Source organism: Phascolarctos cinereus, unplaced genomic scaffold, assembly GCF_003287225.1.
Source record: "Phascolarctos cinereus isolate Bilbo 61053 unplaced genomic scaffold, phaCin_HiC Scaffold_2;HRSCAF=192, whole genome shotgun sequence".
Taxonomy (NCBI): Eukaryota; Metazoa; Chordata; class Mammalia; order Diprotodontia; family Phascolarctidae; genus Phascolarctos; species Phascolarctos cinereus.
Genome location: NW_027555625.1, coordinates 280,994,554 through 281,001,611, shown reverse-complemented (window position 1 = coordinate 281,001,611; position 7,058 = coordinate 280,994,554). Strand labels below are relative to the sequence as shown.

The 7,058-nt window shown below is 42.9% G+C and overlaps 1 protein-coding gene across 1 annotated transcript in view; it reads left to right on the top strand.

The window, feature by feature from the left end:
- The first annotated feature begins 3,101 nt into the window (after positions 1-3,101).
- Positions 3,102-7,058, top strand: part of CYLD (CYLD lysine 63 deubiquitinase) — a 68,620-nt gene continuing 64,663 nt past the window's right edge. The window contains exons 1-2 of the mRNA XM_020985169.2: positions 3,102-3,269; positions 4,180-4,258. The gene's annotated coding sequence lies outside the window, so the exon portion shown is untranslated. The remainder of the gene's footprint in view (positions 3,270-4,179; positions 4,259-7,058) is intronic.

Here is a 7,058-nt window from a genome sequence, read left to right as displayed (position 1 = left end):
ACTTTCCAGTTTTTCTAGTAGTTTTTGTTGAATAATGAGTTCTTGCCACAATTTCTGCACAGTTGGGTTTGTCAAATACTAGATTACTGTGCTCATTTGCTTTTGTATACTGTATCCCTACTCTGTTTAATTGATAAACTTCTCTAGGCCAGCACACACTCATGGCCAGCTCTGGCCTCAGTGTTTGCACATCTCTCTGTCTCCCTAAGCAGCCCTGGGCTGGGAAAATGACTCACTGGGATTTTTTAAATGGCCTTCTGGATTGGAATTCAGTTTAGTCCTCCTCTAGATTGTTGTGGAGGAGGTGTGCTGGGGGAACTAGCAAAAATACTTCCTTTAACTCTGCCATCTTGACTCCACCCTGTTTTGTAATCTTTTAATGACAAAGCTTTTGCTTTTGTTCTGTGGCCTTGGTCTCTTTGGAGAAGAATCCACATTGGATTATAAACTGATATTAGCTGATTTGGGGGTGGGGAACTTTTCACAGCAATCATTAATTCCTCATAGATGAGAGTAATATTCCAAAGTAGCTTGATTTGAAATTATTCAGCACCAGGAAGTCATAGCTGAAAAACAAGTTTCAAAGCCTAGCAGGGATTCCCAAAAGCATCTTAAGGCCTATGTACAAGATTGGACAGATTAATTTCTCTGTGGTTACTGCTTTTAAAGCCCTCCAAAAAAAGGGCAGAGTGGGGACGGAGGGGGGTTTCTAAGGGTGAGTGGGAATTTGGACAGCATAATCAATCAGTCAGTAAGTATTAAGAACCTATCATATGCTTGGCAGTATGCTAAAGTGCTGGGCATGCAAATAGGAAAAAGAGAGTTCTTTCCCTCAAGGAGCTTATGATCTAATAGGGGAAGACAACGCTGAATAGGGGTTAAGGTATCTTGCATGGGCATGGTGGAGAAGTCAAATCCAAAATTAGTGCAGTCAGAGAAGCCAAAGAAGTTCAACATGTATACAGATGGTTAGGAAATAAGATGTTGGGATATTTCTCTCCTGTCTCCCCTCCAACAGAGGGGCAGGGGGTAGTGATGAAATATGGGTGCCAAGGCTGATTTGTATCTGGAAAGATGTTGAAATTTCCCAATAAGTTTAGCAGGGGTATGGTAGGAAAGTCAAAGAAATGCAAAATGAGTGCAGCCAGTGGGAAATGAGGAGAGGTTTACACAGTCCAGACAGTTTCTAATAATACTTATAAAATTCTTATAGAAAAGGTATTGGGAAACAAGAGCCCACATGAGACTTTTTCTCATTCACAAAACCCTGGCTGTCAAATGTTAAATGAAAATGACACGGCTTCTCATTCTGGAAAAAACCCTCTCTTGCCTTTTCTGAATGAAAATGAAGATTCTCAGTAGCTTTATAATAGGTACCAGCCTCCCTAATTTAATAGGTTCTCCACAGGGAAAAAAACAAACAAACAGGGATCTTATACACTTTAGGGAGCTGAGAATAGACAAGAAATTTGTAATCATACATTTGTAATCATACATTTAACAATTTCCTCTTAGACAATTGCCCACAGTTTTCTGTTATTCATTCTTTGCTGGGATCAGATGGAAAAGCTAAATATTCTTGAGCTTCCCGGTATAGTAATGGGAAGCTGAATAGTCATATCACTAAAATGAGTAGATGTGGAGCACATTTCATGAAAGCAGAAGGTATCGTGGCTAGACCATCTATCATCTACCTAGACCTGCGCTAGGTGTTGTGAAAAGAACAAATAAGCAGGAGACACAGCCTTCTGCTGTGGGAGGGGCTGATCTTGTTTGGGAAATGATATCAATAAAACAATTACAGAAGTATACCAGAGAGGGGATAGCACTTTGGGAATTGGAATAATCAGGGAAGGCTGTTTGAAGATGGGTCTTGTATTGGTCCCTAAAGAATCCTGAAAGTCTGTGATACCAGGTTCTTAAAGTCTATGCCAAGGAGGCACAAGTGCCAGCAGATAATATGAAATTAGAAAAGCTTCCAGTACGGGTACCACAATGGCATCACTTTTGTACCTGGATGAGTTCCTGGGGAGGACCATAGTGAATGATAGTCATTCTACAAGTAATTAGTTATTGGCACCTCCACACGCCTTTGTGCTGTTACCTCTTAGGAAGAATCCCACAGACCCTTAGGAACAAGTCATTTTCCACAGGGAGAATTTATGTCATGATTAAGACCCTTCCCCTTCCACCTCCCTCCTTTGAGTATTATTCATCCTCTTTCATAATTGGTACTTAATTTGTCAGAGAAAGAATTAATTAACAAGAATCTAGTGTACTGAGAACCTTCACTACTAAGTTAAAAAATCACTTCCTTAAATATTTTTGAGCTCACTTGGGAATTAAAAACCTCTCTTCTAATTGAAAGATCCTTAACTAAACCATAAGCCCTGGCTGTTGGCCAGGAAGGATGAATTAAATGTGTGGCAATACCTTCTCCTCCTCTATAACCTAAATTTGGCACCCCGCAATGACTAGTGGGTGGCTTCTGGGATAGCAGCCAAACTTCCCTTCAGCCCCATTCAGAAGGGGAAACTGAGGCACAGGGCTGAGAGGGACTGGGAAACTCGATGGTCCAGGGCTAAGGGCATAGCGTTATTTCGGGACTCCAGGCTAAAGCTGCATTTCAGGAGTCCTGACTCCCAGCTCAAGCCCGGGCGTGAGCTCTGGCCTCTTTCCCAAATCTTACCACGCAAAGACCATGGACCCTGCCCTACCCAGTTCAGTAAGGCGTTTTGACAGCTGAGGCCCAGAGACGACTGGGACCGGTAGTGCTCCACCTCCTCCCATCTCATAGCCAATGATGGCTCGAGGCCTGCTGCCAGACAGCCAACCAGAGAGCGCTCACGTCACTCTTCCCGTCCCCGCCCTCTCTTGCGTCTTCCTCTCTTAGCCCTCCCCCACCCCCACTTTGGCTCGACCGAGCTTGACGGAGCGGAAAGTCCCTGAGAACCGAGCTGGACCGGCAGCCATTGGTGGAGAGGCTGTCACGAGGAGGACCAATCCTGGCGCGCGCTGGAACCGTTCGGGTCACTATTGGTTCTCATGCCACTTCCCCCCCCCACCCACTACCACTCCCTCCCTTCCTTCTCTCCGGCTTGGAGGCGGAGCCGGCGGGGGCGGGCCCAGGTATCAGGTTCGGTTGCGCGGGGCCGCGCGTCTCCCCGAGGTAAATAGTCGGTGGCGGCTGCGACGACTTTTGGCCTCAGGAGCCGGGGGCCGCAGGATTGGGAACCGGGCTCCAGCCTGGTCGGACCTGTTGCCTTCAGGTGAGCAAATGACGGGCGGCGCTGGCGCCTCTGGGCCGGGGTTGGGCAGGCAAGACTCCTCGGGCGCCTTCCCCTCACTCCTCCGACGCCCCCGGCACCGCCGCATGCCTCGTCCGTGCTCCCGGTCCCGGCCCGTTATCTGGGCCTCGCCGGCCCCGCAGACGTCACTCGTCAGCCCCGCAGACTCACGTCGCCCCCAGCGAGGCCTGCCGGGCCCGGCCTCCCCGGGGGGAGGGATCCCAAACTTCGACTAACGGCCGCTGCTCCACCGGTGCCCTGGGGCACCCCCTTCCACCAGGGGGCAGGGATGGGGGAGCCCCTGAGGAGGAATGTCATAAATCACGAACTCCTTCCTCTTGAGGAAGGGGCGGTAAACTGAGGCACTGGGCTGGTTGGTAGTCTGCCAGGGAGCCAGTGTTCACCTTTGGGACCCAGAGACTTCTAGATGGGCTCAAACTAATGCTTAATTCCCTCCCTCCTGTGGGATAATGGGCGATAGGGGTGGTAGGAAGAGCAATGAGGGTTGGAGGTTCATAGGATTTAGAGCTGGAAGAGACTTCAGGGATTCTAAAACTTGGGGTTCACGACCCCTCAAGAGGTCCAGGAATAAATTTCAGGGTGTCCGTGAACTTGAATGGGGGACAAATGACAGACACACCTTTGGTTTCACTAACTTCTAACTGAAATTTAGCATTTCCTGCAATTATGAAAGCAGACGATAAAGCCTTATTCTGATAAGGGGTCTATAGGGTTCACCAGAGTGCTATGCCAAAGGGGGTCCAGGACAAAAAAGGTTAAGAACTCTCTTGGTCATGATCACTTTGCAAATGAGGTAGCTGAGGCCCAGGGAAGTAAAGGATTACCCATTCTGCTGCTGTTTCTTGCTGATTTATTCTCCTTTCTGTTTCAGTTTCCCCATCCTCAGGGTGAGGATGCTGTTACACAACCACTTGGAGTTCTTTAGTTGAAAAATTCTCTGTGGACAGAAGGTATCTCTCTTTTCCTTTAATAATAAATGCTCTGGTGGTTAACAGACATAGATCCAAGTCAATCAGTACAATTTATTATACACCTACTGTATATTCTGGGCAGTGGAGATACAAACACTGTCTCAAAAAATGAAACAGTCTCATCTCTAAGAAGGGCTTTCTACTAGGGGTATTCAGTATATGTACAGATATGTAAATATAGGATAAATGTAAAATGAGGGAGGAGGATAAGGGAAATGCTTCTTGAAGAAAGTGACACCGAAAGGAGTCAGTCAGTGTGTCAGCCAGTGTGCTAAGCACTGAGAATAGAGATACAAGCAAAAAGAAAAGACAGTCCCTTTCCTTTAGGAATAGACTTAAAAAAAAAAAACCAAAACAAAACAACCACATCCTAATGAGTAAAGACAGTACACAAAAGGAAGCTGAAAAAGAGGGAGTGGTGCAAAGGAAGGTACCTTGCTTGGAAGCATGTTGGAGTCCAGATTGCAACCTGGGAGAAATGAACTAAAGGAGCTAGCAGGTTCTGAGAGGCAGAGGAAAGAGAGCATTTCAGGTATGGAGGATAGCATGTGTAAAGGCACAGAGGCAAGAAATGGAGTCTAGGCCTGTTTTGCTAGAATGTAGAATGAATAAAAGGGAATGATGTTATTAGCTTGGAAAAATAGGCCAGAGCGAGATTGTAAATATCTTTAAATGGCAAACAGAGGAGTTTGTATTTTATCCTAAAGGTAGTGGGGATTCACTAAAGCTTCTTGATTAGAAGAGTGACATGGCCAGACCTGACCTTTAGGATATTTATATAGCAGTGATGTGGAGGATGGAAAACAAGAATTGTAAATTTGCATTCCAGAGAATGCTGCTCATGAATGTTTGATGTACAATGACACGTTCTTTGTACTTGTGTACAACTCTGTTGCTTTTGCATTTTTAAGACAGTTGATTGTTCTTATCCTAGTTCCCTTCCCCCAAGTTCAGCCAAAAATAACTCATTACCTTGCTTTTTGACTGAAAAGTCTGTATGTGACATAAGATTGTTAATTTTCTAGGCTGTGGTTTCTAGGGGAAAAAATGAAATGTCCTTAATGTGTTTCAGGGGCTGAAAGAGGGAATTTGTTCAAGTGTTACTTTTCTGCACCCCCTCACACCCTAGGTAGAAGTAATGGCTCTGAGGATTAGCTTGCTGTTCTTCAGTATATAGTGGGTGGATTTGCACTAGTACATTATCAGGAGAAAATGGTCTTCAAGAACTTTTGAAACCCAAAACACTTATGTTCTGTTGCAAAATCCTGGAAAATTTCAGCAAATAACACATTCCCTTTGGTGTAGTTTTTATAAGATTTGACAAGGCCAAGGCTCATGCTTTCATCTTTTTTTAATATAAGTTTTTATTGATATCTTTTGTTTCTTATCCCATTCTCCTAGAGGGCCATTTTATATAACAAATAGTATTTTTTTTTAGAAGGGAAAAAATCACTGTAATTGCTAAATACATTTAAAAAAGTCAGATAACATGTGCATCATGTTTTCTTTTAAAAATCATAATGATTTCAATGATTTCATCTGTCAAGACTGGACTTATATTTGATGACAAGAAAGATGAGAGTGAAGAAGGGAGAATAAAGTTATTATCCTATTCATCACTTGATTAATGTCACTATTTTTTCTTATTTATACTGTATTCTGAGTTGTTTGTGTTTTTGATATTGACACACAATCTATGCCATTTTAAAAGGATTAAATGAAATGATCCAGGAAAAGCAGTTTAACATGGATGTCAAAATTAAATTTTTTCTTCTAATATATGACAAGTAAAGCAACATTGTTTTTTCCTTACACAGTAATAAAGCATTAGTAGAACAATAATTAGTGATGACATCACTCTTCATATTTTTATGGCTATCAAATATAACTGATTTTGATGTACAAAACAACCAAAATCATTAGACATCATAGTCAAATGAATCTATGATATTGATTCAGAAGTTCCCTTTAATGATTTAGCTCAAAATCAATTCCATGCTCATTCATCCTCTGTGACTCTCATCCATGTTGTCTTAAAAGTTCACTGCAGGGGGACTGTCAAACATGCTATAGGCCTTTCCGTGACATTATAAGAGTACTAGTGGATCATTTGTTCTTGAGACATGACCAGGCCATCTTTTCTTTCTGTAATACAATTCTTTGATGATATCCTTTACTCCTATTCTTCTTCAGAGTTCTTCCTTGGTTATACATTACAACCTGCTCATTCATGCCTATCATAGGCTTTTTCATTGCTCTCTGTGTAATGCTTATCTATAGTTCTTGGGATGCAGTGGTATTCCAAGTTTGGAAGCATAATTAAATGCTTTTTAGGATTCTCTAGAAATATTGAGAAATAAAATTTCTCTAGTCTAAACCCTTTCCAAACTTCTCTGCTTTCTTAGTGTGGTAGTCAAATGATTGAATACAGAATATCTCTTGTTAGATCATTGCCTTCCCATCCACCAGAAATGTTTGACCCATCTAAGGGCAGTATACTCTTTGTCCATCCAAGGACTGATGCTTTGACTCATGTTTCTCCTTTCAGAAAAGATTACATCTAGTAAACAAGCATTTAATATAATCACTTATTATTTGCCAGGCACTGTGCTAAGCACTGGGGAAACAAAAAAAGGGAAAAACAGTTTCTGCTGTCAAGGAGCTCACAGTCTAACCTGAAAACAGCTATGTACAAATAAGTTATATTAAAGATAAGTTGGAGATAATCGACAGAGGGTGAACACTAGCGTTAAGCAGGATTGAAAAAAGCTTCTTGCAG